Source organism: Rhipicephalus microplus, chromosome 2 (assembly GCF_043290135.1).
Source record: "Rhipicephalus microplus isolate Deutch F79 chromosome 2, USDA_Rmic, whole genome shotgun sequence".
Taxonomy (NCBI): Eukaryota; Metazoa; Arthropoda; class Arachnida; order Ixodida; family Ixodidae; genus Rhipicephalus; species Rhipicephalus microplus.
The window spans coordinates 97,129,718-97,147,021 of record NC_134701.1 but is presented as its reverse complement, the minus strand read 5'-3'; the positions used below and the strand labels follow the sequence as shown (position 1 = coordinate 97,147,021).

The 17,304-nt window shown below is 46.8% G+C and overlaps 1 long non-coding RNA gene across 2 annotated transcripts; it reads right to left on the bottom strand.

The window, feature by feature from the left end:
- Positions 1 to 815: 815 nt before the first annotated feature.
- LOC142785339 (uncharacterized) lies at positions 816 to 7,669 on the bottom strand. 2 transcript variants are annotated; one of them, XR_012888925.1, is made up of 3 exons: positions 7,230 to 7,669; positions 2,491 to 2,702; positions 816 to 924 (listed from the first exon to the last, which is right to left on the bottom strand). It is a non-coding gene; the product is annotated as an uncharacterized LOC142785339 (long non-coding RNA). The 2 variants fall into 2 exon arrangements; XR_012888926.1 differs by lacking the exon at positions 816 to 924 and having other exon boundaries at positions 2,487 to 2,702.
- Between the last annotated feature and the right edge of the window lie 9,635 nt (positions 7,670 to 17,304).

Here is a 17,304-nt window from a genome sequence, read left to right as displayed (position 1 = left end):
TCCCTTAAGCTCGTCAGTGGGGACTAACTGTTAGGCCCGGTGCCGTTAGTTCTTAAAGGGATTAATGTTCGTGGCAGGCTCATTAGTCCCCAAAAAGACGAACCACACACCCTTCAACACCCTTTTGCCTTAGAGTGTATATGCTGTTGGTATGTGGCTGTGTGCCACTGGTGATTGTCGCTTAGTATCTACCCAGGAACGACGAGAACACACACGGCCAATTCTAACGCGTGAGTGTTAAGCAATACCCGACAAGGGTAGCGTCGACCCAACGAAGGCATAGGATAAATGTCAGTGTTAAGAAAAACTGACACAGGCAGTGTTGACCCCCCGCCCCGGCGAATGCAAATAATAAATTTCAGGGTCCCAGCAGGAATTGAACCCAAGCATTCTGCGTGGCAGTCAAGCACTCTGCCAGAGAGCTGTGCCATGTCTCGGAACTACTTTTCAAATAGATGTTAATCTTCGTAAAACGTCAATAGTGTATGCAGTTCGGCCTACCCAATTTTATAAACATTACATATGCACTCCTTTGATACAGCCGTTACGTTCGGTTAACCTCAATAGTGGTTAGGTGCCAGGCGCTATAGCAGTGATTTATGTAGCAGTGTTACGGCCGGCATCTTCGCGAGCATCAGCACTTCATATCAGCTTCCTCTGTTGCCAATACGCATGTGCCAGTCGACATCGTTGCGCAAGTGCAAACAACTGGTTATATATACATCTGCAACTCTTCAAAATATGTCTCTGCGTGCAACGTTTGTACGTACTTAGCGTCATTTCATGATGTGTCGCTCAGAAAAAAATATGCAGTACGGTCAGGTTCCCTCCGTATGCTTCGCATATCGTCGATTCTCAGGTACGTGGGATCGGCCGAATTTTTGTGTGATGGTCCTTCTAGAAGAGGAGACTCGATGCGGTTTCCTGAAAATGGGTCACCATTGTTGATGCAACGGGTGACAAGAGACATAACAACACAAGAGCGATGACAAGTGACAAGAGCGATAACGAGACCTAAGGTGACAAAGTTGTTGGTGGCAGAGGAAGATCAGAAGCAATCTTTTTACAAATGTAAGCAGTTGACGAGCATGAAGTGACAGGCAGTGGATTTTCGCTCGTATTTGTGAGGGATCCAGAGTTTAACGACATCCTTTTTTTTTAAGGAAAGAGGCGTACGTCAGTGCGGTGTCATTGGGTAGCACGGGCATAGAAAATCTCGTTTGCAACGATTAAGTGAAACGAATTCTTAAACATTTAAGATATTTTGCTTGGCAGGTCATTATCTCGCGTTCAAAGCACGCCTATTAGCTGCGGTGCGTCGAGGTTCTGTCTATAACAGAAGCACAGCGTGTCAGAGGGAGAAAGCGAGTAAACTCAGAAAAACATAAATTCTGGGGTGTACAAGTTGCGGCGTCGCAGTGATTCATTGATCAAACCGTACAACCCTTTCAGAGCTGTAGTCAACTTCGATGGAGTGTTTTGAAAGAAAATAGATGTCAAGAATGAAAGCACACAGGCACAGTTCGAGACAATAAATGAAACATAGGTTTAGAGGCCACGAAACCTAATACGTGCTGTAGGCATTCAATGAATGGCAACTCCTACTGACTACCTAACGACTGGCATCGAAACCTTTCTGATCCCTTATCGGGTATAGTAGCATTACACTCACAAATAGAAGCTATTTCGCCACGTATGGACGAGAGTTCTAACACACTTACTGTGATACTCAACGTCCAATAGATATATATATATATATATATATATATATATATATATATATATATATATATATAGCTTAATAGAGCATTTTAAATCGTAGTTTCGGATCATGGTTGACACTTCACCTCCGTGGACTGCCCCGCAGTTTCCTATTGTGAAGTGACTGGTTGCAGATGGGTCCAAATCAGATTGCATTTCGTAGCGGATAATATCGTAGTGCGTAAAAACTAAGGCACAGGACAAGGGAAGGGACAGATTTTACGAGCTACGATATTATTATTTATGTATTACCAACACGCCCAACTAAATACCTTCGCATTTCGTAGGAGTTTATTTGTTCACTTTCTCGTTTCGGACACTGAAGCTGTTTGGTTCCTTCTCTCTTTTGCTGCTTCTCTCATCGTCCTGTTTCATATATTTTGATGGGTGTCATCTTTTTTATCTGTATAACGTGAAAAAGCATTGTAGAACGTTTGCGCATTTTTTTACGATGTGTTATTGCAGAATTACAGTTGTGTAGTGTTTAGTTGCGTTTACACTACTGCTACTCACTCTCCAACCTCTTTAAGGTTCCTTTGCTATAATAGCTTATGAACTATATATATATAAATAGCACGTTAGAAAAGTAAGCCTAGTCGCTGCAAAGAGCGTAACACATATTTAAAACAGTCACCACTGTTTGGTAGAATTTCGATAATTAGGCCTAGTATTATCTTACAACGCATCCGCGCCTTCAGAACAGCTTCACTGTCAGAAACCAAAACTTACACTGTTATCCCATTTATTATTCCATGAATGTCTGCTTTGATCCCGTGAAATCAAACTATTATTGGGGGTATCAATGACCCCAACAAACACTTCTTGCCAACATGGCCAATAAAAAGACTTTTTCATTGACTTCATCGGAAACAGGTTTGTATTCCTTCAGATGCCTCACGTTTTCTCAGGGCAAGCACAGTTCTCCTTGTGCGTCAAATCATCTAAAAGAAAGAGAAAAGGTGAACATGAAATAAAATCATATAGGGCCACCCAACACGGATGCGTAAAAAAAGCTGGAAAAATTAGGGTGTCAGGAATCCTCTGCAAAGTCGTGATGCGTAAGCCATGCTGTGTCTGAATTTATCTTGGCAACGCCATGCATCAGCACTTTTCTGCAAGCCTCCGCATTATATTTGCGCTAATTCAAATGTTTAGGCATCCAACGCGCATATTCACATATTACGAGTGGGAAACATTTGCGCGTGTCATGTAATTGCTAAAGAGGCGGTGGCTCAGCATAAGTTTTGAAAGAGTTTGGATGGATTTCGCAGAAATTGGGCTCAAAGATGCAAACACCAGCAAACATATTGATTGATATGTTGGGTTTAACGTCCCAAAACCACCATATGATTTTGAAAAACGCCGTAGTGGCGGGCTCCAGAGATTTCGACCACTTGGGGCTCTTTAATGCGCATCCAAATCTGAGCACACGGGCCTACAGCGTTCCTGCCTCCATCGGAAGTGCAGCCGCCACAGCCGTTATTCAATCTCACGACCTACGGGTCAGCAGCGGAGTACCTTAGCCACTAGACCACCGCGGCGGGGCACACCAGCAAACAGGATTTCGAACTTGGTTTTCATTGGGAAGTGAATATTCCCGCAGATTCTTATTTTAAATGCGTCTAAATGATATGGAAATGTGAAGATTCAGTGTACGTAGTGATTGCCGATGAAGCACTGCTTTCAAGTCAAAGCGGAATGCGTTGCTTCTGTGGCGACGTCCAAATTTATCGGTATGTACAATGGTCCAGATGGAGTGTACATGTTTGCATAGAGACGATTCTTTTTCCACTATGGTGAAATTCAAGGAAACATGTATGGAAAGCATGCAAACTTAAGCTGCGCTGGCACAGAAACACCAGATAAGAAGCAGGTTGTAGAAACGCTTCGTTTGTCCTGTCTGCGTCTACTCTGGTGTCTCGTGCCTAACGCAGTTTAATGTAACGTGATATGTCTCACCGAAAAGCCCCTTAAGAACGCTTTTTGATTTCAAAAAAAGTCATTGGTTAATTTTTTTTCATGACGATTACACTGCCTTAGTACGAATAAGGTATATTGACTGTTCGTAACTGCGATTGTATAATCCACTACTGAGAAAATCACCTTTATAGTTGAGCAGTCTTCGTTCAAACTCCAGCACTTGTGGTAACTTTATTGATTTTATCAATTTATTTGCAATTTATTTGTAGATAATTCTTTAGGAGCATTATTATATTGTCGCGAGAGCAAGGTTTCGCGGAGAATCTTGTTCTTTTACGGCTTACAAACGGAGCAGTCAAGGTCGCCCCCGTTCGGGATTAGAAGGGGAAAGCTTACTCGGAAAAGCGTCTAGCAAGAGGCAGGTCCGGCGTCACCGTCTGAGTCTAAGCCATTGTTAACAGGCACGCGTGTCATTGAGAATGACATGGGGACGCGACCACTTAGCCTGAGCGAGACATAGTGGCGGCAGGTAATCGACCATATTCTCTCGCGCTGTTGTTAGGATGTCGGGGCGCCTCGCTGTCGCATGTACACCTGGTAAGCAATGGTGTACCCATCGCTCTTAAGGACGCTTCTAGGAAGCAACAGTTAATGAAAAAACTTACGGGGCCCGAGCGTGGAAACGGCCACCGACGGTAGTCGGCCGAAGGAGGCAGCACGGCCTGGTATGGGAGAGAGTGTCCCGTGTGGAGAACTTATCCCTTTGCGTGTTTCATTTGGTAAGAAGGTTTTTACAACTGTAGTGCCTTTTATGAAAGTGTTTCTGTGATTGGTTGTGATGCTGCGAGTCCCAACATGTGATTGGTTTTTGTGAAAACTCTTTGTTCGACCAAGGGTTAAAAAGAGGATGTTTGAACTTGAAAAGTGAGCGGAGTCGGGGTCAACGGCGGATCTCACCACGGGAGACCAGGCCATGCAGGCCGAGGGGTATGTCACCATTTTCTATGTTTTGTCTTTGTGACTCAGTGCATTTTGTAAATTGAAGTTGTGTTAGCTGAATAAACCCCCAATGAGTGCTCCCCAAAATTATCGTGTTGACGTCTCATCGATTGCCTCCGCGGAGTTTCACCCACACTTATTCGTCTCCCTGGTCGTCCGATGCGCCTAACTTTGAACAACCCCGACGTTTCGCTACAATATGTTCTTATTAGGATTGTGAAAGAATTAAAAATACTACACATCAAGTGGATCTTCCGACACAAAACTGGCACTTTCATCTTCGGCTTCGTGGGTGATGGGAGGTCCTTTAAAAAAGAATGGCTAGATAGGAATTAGGGCAGCACCATGATGAGCAACGAACTGCGTAACTAGAAAGACCAAATAATAAAAAACTGTCATTTAAAGGTGTTTTTTTTTTTCACTTCACATCGTACCTAAACTTTCCAAATGACAATGTACGAACTAATAAGTGAAAGCGAAATAGACGCAAAGTCGTCAGCAAGCTTGACTCTAGCACTCTGGCCCCGCCGCGGTGGTCTAGTGGCTAAGGTAATCGGCTGCTAACTAGCAGGTCGCGGGTTTGAATCACGGCTGCGGCGGCTGCATTTTCGATGGAGGCGGAAATGTTGTAGGCCCGTGTGCTCGGATTTGGGTGCAGGTTAATGAACCCCAGGTGGTCGAAATTTCCGGAGCCCTCCACTACGGTGTCTCTTATAATTATATGATGGTTTTGGAACGTTAAACCCCACATAAAAATCAATCAAGTCTGGCACACTGCTGTGTCACCTAAACTGCACTGACTGATGCTAGCAGTTTTTTTTCGAGATAATACCGCCGTGTGCTAGTACATACATCATGCCGGCATTCATGTTTATCATCTGAGCATTGTAACTTGAAGATACGCTGCGCAGGCGTCAATCAAGTCGTTTCAGGACACGCTGCAGAGAGTTCGACTATAGTTTGCCGACAACTCTACACATATGAGTTAAAAGATAAGGTGCTTTTTGTGTGTTTACCAAATAAATCAAGAGACTCACGAGAATGTATGTTTGTCGTATATGAACGTAGTAAAAAAATTCAACTCGTCGTATATGAATGTAGTGAAAAATTGCAATTCGTTGTATATGATTTTAGTAAAAAACTTAAACCTACGTGGTGGGGCCCTCCCCGCGAAACGTACATCCAAAACACAACGAGGTTAGGCGCAAAGCTCGTGTGTGAGCCATCCTGAAGATAGTTAGGCATGACATCGGCTCCGCCGCGTTTGTCGATGCAGCGCAGTACGGTAACAGTAGAATGTTTGCGTTGTCAGTTATAGACGGGAAGGGGGTGCTTCGCTCCTCCGCCTTGGTAAAGACGGCCACCCCGGGTATAGGAGAGCAAAGCGCGGTTGCCCTGACCTTGTCTGACCCAGAGCGCTCCCACATTTACACCGACTCAACAGACGCAATGAGACCTTACCAATCAGGCAACCTCGCTCGAGAGGCAGCCTCCATTCTAGAAAAGAGGGCTTGTCCAGGTTATCGTGTTATCACTTGGTTCCCCACACACACGAGGCAGAATGTTCTCGAAGACTTCCCAGACACCAACGAGCTCACATGAGTGTGCGCGAGAACTTACAAGCCACGACAGTCTGGAGGCTACGGAGGGGCAGGAAGGGACTCAGCAGAACGATGCACTACTCACACTCAATGAAATAACCACGCCTCACCAACTTGGCAGAAGAATCTATCCTCTTTCTCACGAAAACTCAGCAGAGCACAATCAGCGACCTTCAGAATGTTGCAGACGGGATCTTTTCCATCCCGCGGATTCCTAAGTAAAATATACGCGGACATTGACCCTAGCTGCCCTAACTGCAATAAAACCTTCTACTCTATGGCTCGCATGCTCCGGCGAAGATCCATGCTTCTTTACAACCTTCTCTCAAGCGAAACCGAATAGGAGGAGGTCATGATAACTACGGAACTCAGCAGGCGAATCAGGACAGTCCAGAGAGCCTAGAATAGGCCGGAGCGTCACGGCATTTTATCATCTACGTGGGCGCGGCCAGAAGTTACAACGGCCCCCCGTTAGAGGGTCCTGAAGTAACTCATCCGGTACTAAAAACTTTCGCTGTCTGTCTGTCTGTCTGTCTGTCTGTCTGTCTGTCTGTCTGTCTGTCTGTCTGTCTGTCTGTCTATCTGTCTGTCTGTCTGTCTGTCTGTCTGTCTGTCTAACAATGTCTAATAGACGCGGAATCTCAATGTGTCATGATAACTTAGGAAATAATCTGTTAGAAACTTTGGTACTTTCGGGCTGTCTCTTACATCATTGCACTTCGCGTGCTGCCAAAGAGGAGTACATTACTGAGTCAACTTCATCCAAAACGCAAATGCCGTTTTTCCTAAATAGTAAACTGTTGTAATCATTACTTAGATTCGGCGGAAAGCAAACTAACCAAGAAAGTGATGATGAAGCACATTCGATCTACCTAAGAGATATTTAAAGATGGTATAGAAGTGCAAGATATTGGCTACACTATGCATTAGTAAAAAGCTTTTGCTTACCTTATACATGAAGTACCCCAATTCCTCCTGCATAGCGGGATCGTTTGGCCGAGCAATTTTTGCGTTACATACGGCGCCGGTGGTTGCTTTACAGGCTTTATAGGTGAGCCGGGACGGCGGCCGAATGCCATTCGAACTGGGTTTCTTTTCGGGAGACGAATTTTAACTGCTAAAGCTTTAGAAAGTCCTCCTTTATCTCCTAAAGAGAGAAGAAGTGTGAACGCTGCAACGACAAGGAGAGTATTGAAGCAAGAAATTTTTCTCATAATAAATCAATTTCACAGTCAAAATAACGATCAGCTCTCACTCAGCTACACTAAAGCTTTCTGGAAAAACACAAAAAGTATCTTCAACTTAGTTTGATCTGCACTGAAGTTTCGCTTATTCAACGGCGCGAATTTATTAAGAAAACGGGTCCGCTATTTCTTGACGCTTTCTGGCGTAAATTTTCGCTTGTGTCATGCGTTAAACAACCAGGAATGATTATATTAGGTACAGTAAAGAGTGGTGCGCAATGATGTATTTGAACAATGCCTAGTCACTTAGAAGCTATGTGGAACAGCCTTCAATAAGAACTGCAAGCTAAAATAAACTTGGATATACGAACATGCATCATGACTAACTAATGTTTCTTTTTTTTTACATAGGTGGCAACAACGGTCAATCTTCTGCACCCTGATGATCACTCATACATGCCCCATTTGGTACCTCATTTCAGTATTACTAAAAAAAACAAAAAAAGGTTACAGTGAATTATCTTGATGTATAAATTCTGTCACACAGGCAGTTTCTGAAGCAATTGTGATTATCTACTCATCTTCGGGTTTGTTAAAAAGTATAGATTAGCTCAGTTTAAAACAGGCGATTGTTGTAGATGACGAATGCGTTGAAAGTCGCCTTTTCGGTAGCGGAGGTTCTTAGAAAATTGAAAATTTGGCTAGAATGCCATTTTATTACCTCGTGTACACTGCTTTATCTGAAAGATGACTCGTTAGGATAAAAAAAACTCTGAATTTGGGGGGGGGGGGGACAAAGCATGTGCGAAAGAATGTTCCAGTTATATAAACGTGAAACCTTGGAAGGCGGCGAAGCATGCACTGGGGGCCGATGTCTGCCGTAGCAACAACTCTGCTAATGGCAAATAAGAGAGAAGCTGATGAAGAAGGATCTGACCGAGGTAACTTACCCCAATGTTTTGACACCAGTTTTATTTTTGAGGCACTATATTCGGTTCCAGCCTAAGTACAACTGTAAGCTCTGCGTGCAGCACTCACTATCCCACCCAGGCCGAATTTTCATAAATGTGTTTACACAAAGTGGTGAACAATTTCTGGTGTGTTGAAAAAACAGGGTAACGATTTGGAGCACTTGGTAGTCCGCTGTGGGAAAACATAAAGCCGTCCTCTGGGCCCCACATTTGATAAGACCTGTTGATAAAAAAACAATCACAGCATATCAACGGAGTGAATGATGATGAGTGGGGCGAAGCGTCCATCAGTCCGTCCGTGCATCCGTCCGTACATTTGTTCTTGCTTCCGTTTGTTTATGCGTCCGCACCTGCGTTCGTTCATGCGTCCTTCCCTGCGGCCATCCGTGCATCCATCCGTCCGTATGTGCGCCTTTGCTCGTCTGCTTGTCGTTCGTCTGCTTTTAAGCCTGTCCGTGCATCCCTTCGTCCGTCCATTTAGTGAGCACTCCAAGTACTGCCATAGCGCATCTTTTGATCATAAAATTATTATATACAAGTACTGCCAACCCGTGGACATTCCGACGACTAAACGAGAGATGGCTACCTACTACTACGACGACAACTACTGCTAATACTATAACAAACATCGGGGACGCATGGCCCGTTGCTTAAAAAGCTACGCCTCTAATATCTCTTCCTGGAAGGCACTGGTGTAAGAGCACCACATTCTCGACAATGCTGTGCTACTTTGTGTTTAGAAAAAGTTGTTTACAATTTAGAGTAAGGGGTAGTTTTTTTTGGAAAAGCTTAAAGCCGCCCGTGGGCCTCAGGATTGATGAGGTCATCGCGACGAAAATACATAGTGATCGAGCGATCGAAGTGACGGCGATACGTTCATATGACATAAAGTTAGACCGAGTTATATGTTTGTTTAGACAAAGTGTTTAGCAATTTTCAGTACTTTGTACTGTCCCGCCGCGGTGGTCTAGTGGCTAATGTACTCGGCTGCTGACCCGCAGGTCACGGGCTCAAATCCCAACTGCGGCGGCTGCATTTTCGATGGAGGCGGAAATGTTGTAGGCCCATGTGCTCAGATTAGGGTGCACGTTGAAGAACCACAGGTGGTCGAAATTTCCCGAGCCCTCCACTACGGCGTCTCATAATCATATGGTGGCTTTGGGATGTTAAACCCCACATATCAATCAATATAAGTACTTTGTACTCAACTAGGTGAGCGCAAAGAGCCATCCCAAACTATAATCTACGCACACCAAGATATGGCCGCGAATGTGTTATGCTTATTGTTGTCAGAAAATAAGGGGAGTTGGCACCCGAAAATGCCTCGTCCCAGAGCACGTAACATTCAGCGGCCCCTCATCATCCAGTTACGTTCACCCCGGTAAGCGTCGCGTCCTGGGTTGGAGGGTGGGTTTTTTTTTTGTTTTGGGCGAACGGCCCTGACCGAACAGGGGTGTCGCGTCCTCTCGGTGCGAAGCGCCAAACATACGCGACTAATCTAGCGGCGCCACGCCAACGAGATGAACGATGCCTTACCCAGGCAAGGGGGTCACTCTTTAGCGCAGCTGACGAGGTCAGCGAGCACGGAGATGCGACCTTTCTGTAGCGACGAGTAGTCGAAGGCCCCATGGTACCCGCTCGAAGAAAGCGGTTGGGCCACGCTCCGCGGCGCGACTAAGGCGATCGGCGCGCGCAAAAACACGTCACACAGTTGTGCCCGCTTGTTGCCTGTCAGCGAACGGCTTGAATTACGCGCGCTAAGGCTCGGAGAGGGAACGAGTGCATGCGTTATCTCGCTGAAAGAGGAGCAGAAGAGAAGGAGGAAGTGCCCGCCAAAGTGTGCACCGTCTCAAACAAACTGCAATACCCCGGAGAAGAGAGAAGTAAAAAAATTGCCCCGAATCTGCATGTTGCACTGCAAATGTCGCGGAAAGACGATAGTCGCGTTTAGAGAGAGTGAAAAAAAAAACGTTTATTGGATGTTCTGCGCAAGAAAATCGGTGAATGGTATTCTGGAGGCGCTGGGTTAGAGTGCCTCGAGCGTGTAGCGGAAGTGAACGAGCGCATCGAGGCACGGTAAACACGAGCGCCATCTGGCAGTTATCTTCGAAAACGAAGGCGTTCGCGTCCGCGGAGAAAGATGCGCGCCAGTCTCGGAGGTGACAAAGTGTAGAATGCAAAGCGACGGGTAGGTGCCACCACCGTGACGTCGTGGCAAAACGTTGGAAACACTCACCTTTTTGATTGATTGATTTGTGGGGTTTAACGTCCCAAAACCAGCATATGATTATGAGAGACGCCGTAGTGGAGGACTCTGGAAATTTTGACTACCTGGGGTTCTTTAACGTGCACCCAAATTTGAGCACACAACACTCACCTTTTTCAGCATCGCGTTGCCTTGTCAGCGCAGTGCGATAAATGCTAAAATCTTTAGAGTTACTTGTGTGTGCCTCCTTTAGTATAAAAGCAGACATACAAAACATCGACGTGTTGTCATGGTGCCTCAGATATGCGCAATAATTGCTTTTTGATTCACAATCGCACAACTATGAACGCTAAACCTTGAGCATTATCTGTGGGCACTGCCGATGGGGTTGGCCATGTGGTGCCGTTTGAAAAATAATTAAGGGCGGACAAACAGACAATTGTACAGACAGACCAACCAAAATTTTTTTCTTGAATGTCCCCAAGAAAGATGATCGTCTTTAATATCGTCTTTAAAAGCCACCGAGCAGAATGTAACCAAACCACGCCGTGGGGGGTCTCACCCGAGCGCGAAAGGAACAAGCCGCAGGACGTAATCAAGGCATGCAGGCAAGTGATGCCTCGCCAAATCATGCTGCTAGATGTTCCGCCATCATAGTTGGATGATTATAGTTGCGCTTGAGATTCACTGCAGATCACTGCCGGTTGGTGCCAAACTTTCAGAAACTTCTTCGCGTCTAGGCGATACCGCTCACGGAAGAGATGAAACCAGACTTCCTTCTGTACTTCTGCAAGTATTTCATGAAGTCTCGGCACCCCCCTCCGTAAACGACCTTGCATCGCGCCAATCGAACTTCGTAAAGACACTCGACGAGAACAAGAGAGAACTGGTAGACCGCGTGAGAAGGGGCCGTATTTAAATAGCGGACCATGGGATATGAAATTCCCAGGAGCTGAGATAAGTCGGCTATCTTTCGGAGTAGGTCCTTTGGAAGAGCGCACTCACAGAAGATATGAACCTCGTCCTCTCGACTTTGACAAAAAAGGGCGAACACTTCACTGGATATTTGGGTGAAGGGTCTGTGCATTATTGGCATACACCCTCATCCCAGACAGTACATAAAAAGAGCCCGCCTGGCGTCGAGAAAGCTGGCAGTGATGAAATGCCAGTTCAGCTTGTGCCGGGACAAGTCAAACATCTTGTAGTCCTCAGACAGAGGCGAGGCTATCAAGTTGACTAACTCTTGGAGTTGCACCTCGACTACGTCACACTCTGGATTGACGCGCTGTATCGTCGCGAGCGAAACAAGTAACGATCCTACAATTGCTACCCTTGCAGTCAGTGGACAAGAGGGAGTGCCAAGCTCCTGAATTCTTGCTTCTAGCTTATCTTCAGCCACGGAGGAAGGAAAGATAGGAGAGGGCAAGCCCAGCCAGCGCGCTACGTGAATAGTGTGGAGGAAATGACATCATGACGGTGATATTCGCAGATGGTAATGGCAGCGTTGCTATGGTTAGGCGATTCGCAGTGTAGCTGGTTTAGCAGTAAGTGGCCGCGGCTGACGGCGTTTATGCGTGCCTCCACAGGTATCCTGCTGAGCCGTGGTTGACAATATCCATGCTCTGCGCCAATTTATTGGTTACGCAGTGTTCTCCTGGCAGTTACTGTACACTTAGCAAAGTTACAAAACCTTTCGTCTACCACGGAGCCTGAACAGTGCGTAGAACAAACGCATATTCATGTGTCATGTGGCGAATGACGTGGATGTAGCATTTCATCTGTTCAGTGAAATTAGATTGGGCACCATGACGAAGCGGAACGACGACGAACGCCTCGCATCTCAGTGACGGTTGGGCAGTGCTCCTGCAAGTGGCGACGGACAAAACTGCTGTGCCCAGCAAGACGCGATGAGGACAATTTTCACGCACGTATTTTCGTGTTCGGTACATGTACAGTAACAACTTGCATGTGCGTGATAAAACACCTTTTTCTGTAAGGCTTGTGATACTCGCCCTCAGAATTGTAATCTCAACGTTAGATCAACCGCGTTCAAGTGTCACTTGCACCGTGCTCAAAGTCACCACGGTCGCAGAATGCCGACGCCGGTGGGTATCGCGCAGGACACGGGCACAGTGACCAGGCACTGCGTCAGTTCCGTGTTGGAATGCAACCTTAGAATAAGTAAGGCGCACGACTGATTGTGTTGTCTGTACAGTTGCTGAATTAATGATGTGAAAACACTCGCCGTTGTCAGTGTATCTAGCGAGCGTTCTCTTGTACTTGCTTCGTTGTCAGCGAGCCGTTACTCGCTGGTAATACTCGGGCGAAATGATTTCGCTGAAGGTGTCGCGCTGGCCCAGAGTGTTGAGCCCCGTTCCATTAGTTTCGGATCGTCACAACATGTGTGCTGCGCAGACCACATGCTTTCCGAGCCGGAGAGAGAGTCGCACCTTCTGCTTTACAATCGAATATAAACAAGAGAGGAGAATTTGCCCAGTCAATAAGGCCGACTTCACCACGACTTCACAATGAAAGATGTCAGGACCTCTCCTATCTTTCCTTCTTTCGTGTCTTCAGCTATCCGCGAGTTTTAAGGAATCAGGCCTCCCGGTTAAAAGTAAAAACCTAGAATGCGCCGCATCGCCTTCACGGGTAAGCCGTGTACGGGCTACACGCTAGAGGGAGTGGAGTTTAAGTACATTGCTGCACTTTTCGAACGATTAGCGCGAGCGCCACTCACCTACTTCCAAGACGGTGGAAACGGTTGCCTCGTCTCGGACGACAATAAACGAGTCGTCCGCGTAAGCAAACAGCGCGACTGTGGAGGGGGGGGGGGGGGAACACCTGGTGGAAGGGAAAACTGACAAAGTCGGCTGTCACCAGGCAGTCTCTGCAGAACCGGTTCAATGGCGAGCACGTACAGGGCAGGCGAGAACAGCTTGACCTGCCTGACCCCCCCCCCCCCCCTGCACACGTCGAATGACTCCGAGATGCGATCCTGTATGATGACAGCAGACGTTGGTTGAGAATAGAGAGCTCTATTTATACTCACTAGTCTGTCGCTAAATCCTGTCTCAGTTAAAACTTGAAAGATGGCCCGATGGCTAATTCTGTCGATCGCCTTTTCCTGATCAAATGAGCGTAGAATGTCCGGAACGTCCCTTGCATATTTACGAAGCGCGCCTCCTACGACGTTACGAAGGGCGCCACGAATCCCGCCACTGCTCCCCACTGTTACGAAAGAGGGCGACGCCAACACGGTCCCGAAGGTGCCACTGTTTCGAACTCCGCCGTGAAGGTCACCAACCGTTTGGTAGCGTAGGTTTCTCAGCTCGCGACTGCTTCTGCACAAAGCTGATAGACGAGCGGACGAGACGGTGAGTTAAACCAGATGAATGTACAGCATATATACAGAGGCATTACAAGTTCGGCACTGGGGCCGACAGCTCAGAGACCCGAAGAGCCGCGCACTCCTCTCTAACACATAGGTGTACTCTTCGCGACGCGCCGCAGGGCTTCTTGCATACGCACCGGGTGGATTTATTGAGTAACCAAATGTCCAACCAGAAGCGCCACTGGTCGTGAGGTCAGAATCCTCCAATGGGGTCGCCGCTGGGCCGCGTCATTCTCATTGAATCTGGAGCCGCGGCGCTGCACGTGGCTGCACCCAAGGACGAGTGACGTCGCCACGCATTGCGTCAGACTCGCCAGACATGAAGTCGCCAATTGCTTCGACGGGCTCGCTGGCTGAGGTCACTCACTGTGCGTGCGCGGCAGAAAGGCACCGCCGCGTGATGACGCCGTTGAGTTGTTCGCGTCAGGCGGGCTCGCGTGCTGGCCTTGACACAGAATGCCTTTTTCAGAGGCATGGACGTTCGCTGTGGACTCGCAGGCATAACAGCATGTACCCATTCAATCAGGTCTCTACTCGCGAAGCCATGTAGTTGGCAGGGTCGTCCTGTAACTCAGCGCGCCTGGTATGGTCACAAAACAGTACTGAGTACTGGAGTGAGCCTGACAGACAGGCACTTGGCTATGAGCTGGTAGTCGCAGTTGAGTAGTGTGACGGGGCACCACCCTTGTCGGTCGGTGCGGCTCGACTCGTCCTTAAATAGGAAAGTGATCAGTCCTTCTTTTGAGTCACTTACTGCGTCCCTTCACGCAGCAGTCTATTCAACAGAGCGGTGAAAGGCTTCCCAGGCACATTCCAACCGTCGGTGCCCGCGCTACAATTACGCTTCATAGTCGCTAAAGCTGCGAAGAGCTCCTCTTCCACGATTGGAGAGTCGCAGAGCTCGTATACCTGACCGTTTTTCACGAACGGAAATTCAGCCGAGAGCGCAGTTGGCTCAGCGTAAAGGTTCTCGTAGGAGCGCTTTGTCACCTCCAGTGCCCCATCCGGTGTTTTCACTAGGCTACCTGTTTCCTAATCGGCGAGAAAGGTTACAGACGTGTGTGCCTCAGCTAAGTGTCACTGCCAAACAGTTCAACTACACAATGCCTTCATTTCCCATCTCTCACCGGATATATACTGGTGTGTTACTTGATGCCAGGCAATTGGACAAACTTCAGGCGTGTGACTTGCACGTTAAGGCACGTATTCAATTCTCTAGTTCGCGGTCAAACGTTTTGACTTAATGGCAAGTTTTACCGAAGCTTCCGATTCTAATGCTCTGCCAAGCGTAACGTTATAGCGGAAAACAATGAACGTTTATCTCATAATTTGCGTAGTAATTGCATTTCTAACGAAAAAGTGCTCAAGGTTAGAACGGAAATAGCCAATCATTGCTCTGTTCTACAGGTGAATTACAGACGCGCTGTAGTACTTAGGACGCAGCATGTGTTCTTTTAAGTTCCAGCATGAAATAGGGCACGAATGCAAAAAATCATAGCATATCCACGGAGGGCAATATTATGAGTGGGGCAAAGCGTCCATCAGTCAATCCGCGCTTTCGTCCGTCCATGCGTCCGTTTATACGACTGTCTGTGGGTCCATCCGTCCGTCCGTGCGTCTGTTCGAGCATTCGTTTATCTGTGCGTCCATCCAGCACCATCTAAAAATTCTTCAGCCCTCTTCACATCCTCCTCTATCCGCATGCTGCATCATGGTGAATGTCAAGCGAAAGAACTGGAAAGGCATCTGGCCACACTGGGTCCACACACGCAAGTCAGTGCGTGTGTGCCAAGCTGCTGTGGAATTGTGTTCTTCGTTGCGTGTGATAATTGATTGATATGTGGGGTTTAACGTCCCAAAACCACTATATGATTATGAGAGACGTCGTAGTAGAGGGCTCCGGAAATTTAGACCACCTGGGGTTCTTTAACGTGCACCCAAATCTGAGCACACGGGCCTTTAACATTTCCGCCTCCATCGGAAATGCAGCCACCGCAGCCGGGATTCGAGCCCGCGCCCTGCGGGTCAGCAGCCGAGTACCTTAGCCACTAGACCACCGCGGCGGGGCCTTCGTTGCGTGTGTTCGCACCCAATTCAGTGTTCTTCGTGTCCATGTGAGCATTCTTTTTTTTTCGGCGTACACGTGCTAATGCCTAATTTTATGCTTGGCGAGAATGGCAAGGATGCCAACGATTGCCAGTTCGTGCAACATAGGCTGATGTCGTGTACCTGGGTGCCGCAAAAGCTATGCCAATGGGCCAAAAGTACGCGTGCATTCATTCCCGAGTGATGACGCGTGAACAGAAGCGTGTCTCGAGCTACCCCATGAAAGGATTTTACGCCAACAGTGCATTCAAATGTAAAGAGTTCCAACATTGCTTTATCGGGTATGTGAATCATCGTTTTAGCTGCAACAGCTATAATTATTGAAAGCGCATACTCTTTTCGTATATACTAAGAATAATTCAACATAACGATCAAAAATCATGCATTTTTTCTGAATATTCACTGCTCAGTGAAGTGCGTTTGTAAATAAACAGTGGTAAGAAGGACATGCTCCTCACAGTATAGTTAAAATGCTTTCCATTTTGCTCTTACTGCCATAAACTATGCCTGGTTTGTTCTCTGTGTCTTGTATTCTGCACGTTATTTTGTGCAACCATCCTCCGCTGAATTTCGTTATGCAGCAAGTTATTGCGACAATGAAAATAAAATTCTCATGATGCGATACAAGAACGAAAACGAAAGCAATAAAAAATGTACTTTCCTTTCATTGCAGAAGTTGGAACCAGCCTTCGAAGTTATTTTATTTTTGCTTTTTTTTGCTTCCTTCATTTTTTAAAATGAAGAATTGTAGGCGCGCTTCTTCCCTGGTCCGTGGATAGCACAACTCATAGCATCGTGTAAAAAATGTTTGCTATGTTACGCGTATCACTGTGCCATTTTTTATTCAACAATTTGTGCTTATACCGTAGGTAAATGATTATTAACGATCATCTATTCCCAGGCTATATCTATGCGTAGTATGTTTCGTACGTGGCGCGTCTATAACCGCCGCTCTTTTTTCTTACGCTCGCAGGTTTGTGAGCTTCACTTCCAAGCAGATAATTTCATAACGATGCTGTCACATTGAGATGAATGAACAGCAAGGATAATAGCAGTAGAACGGGAAAAACGCAAGCTGAAGCACAATGTTGTACCTTCTATCTTTCTGAACTGGTCAAAATACGTGTGCTCAAAGCAAACACGGCGTGAATCCGCAGCGAGA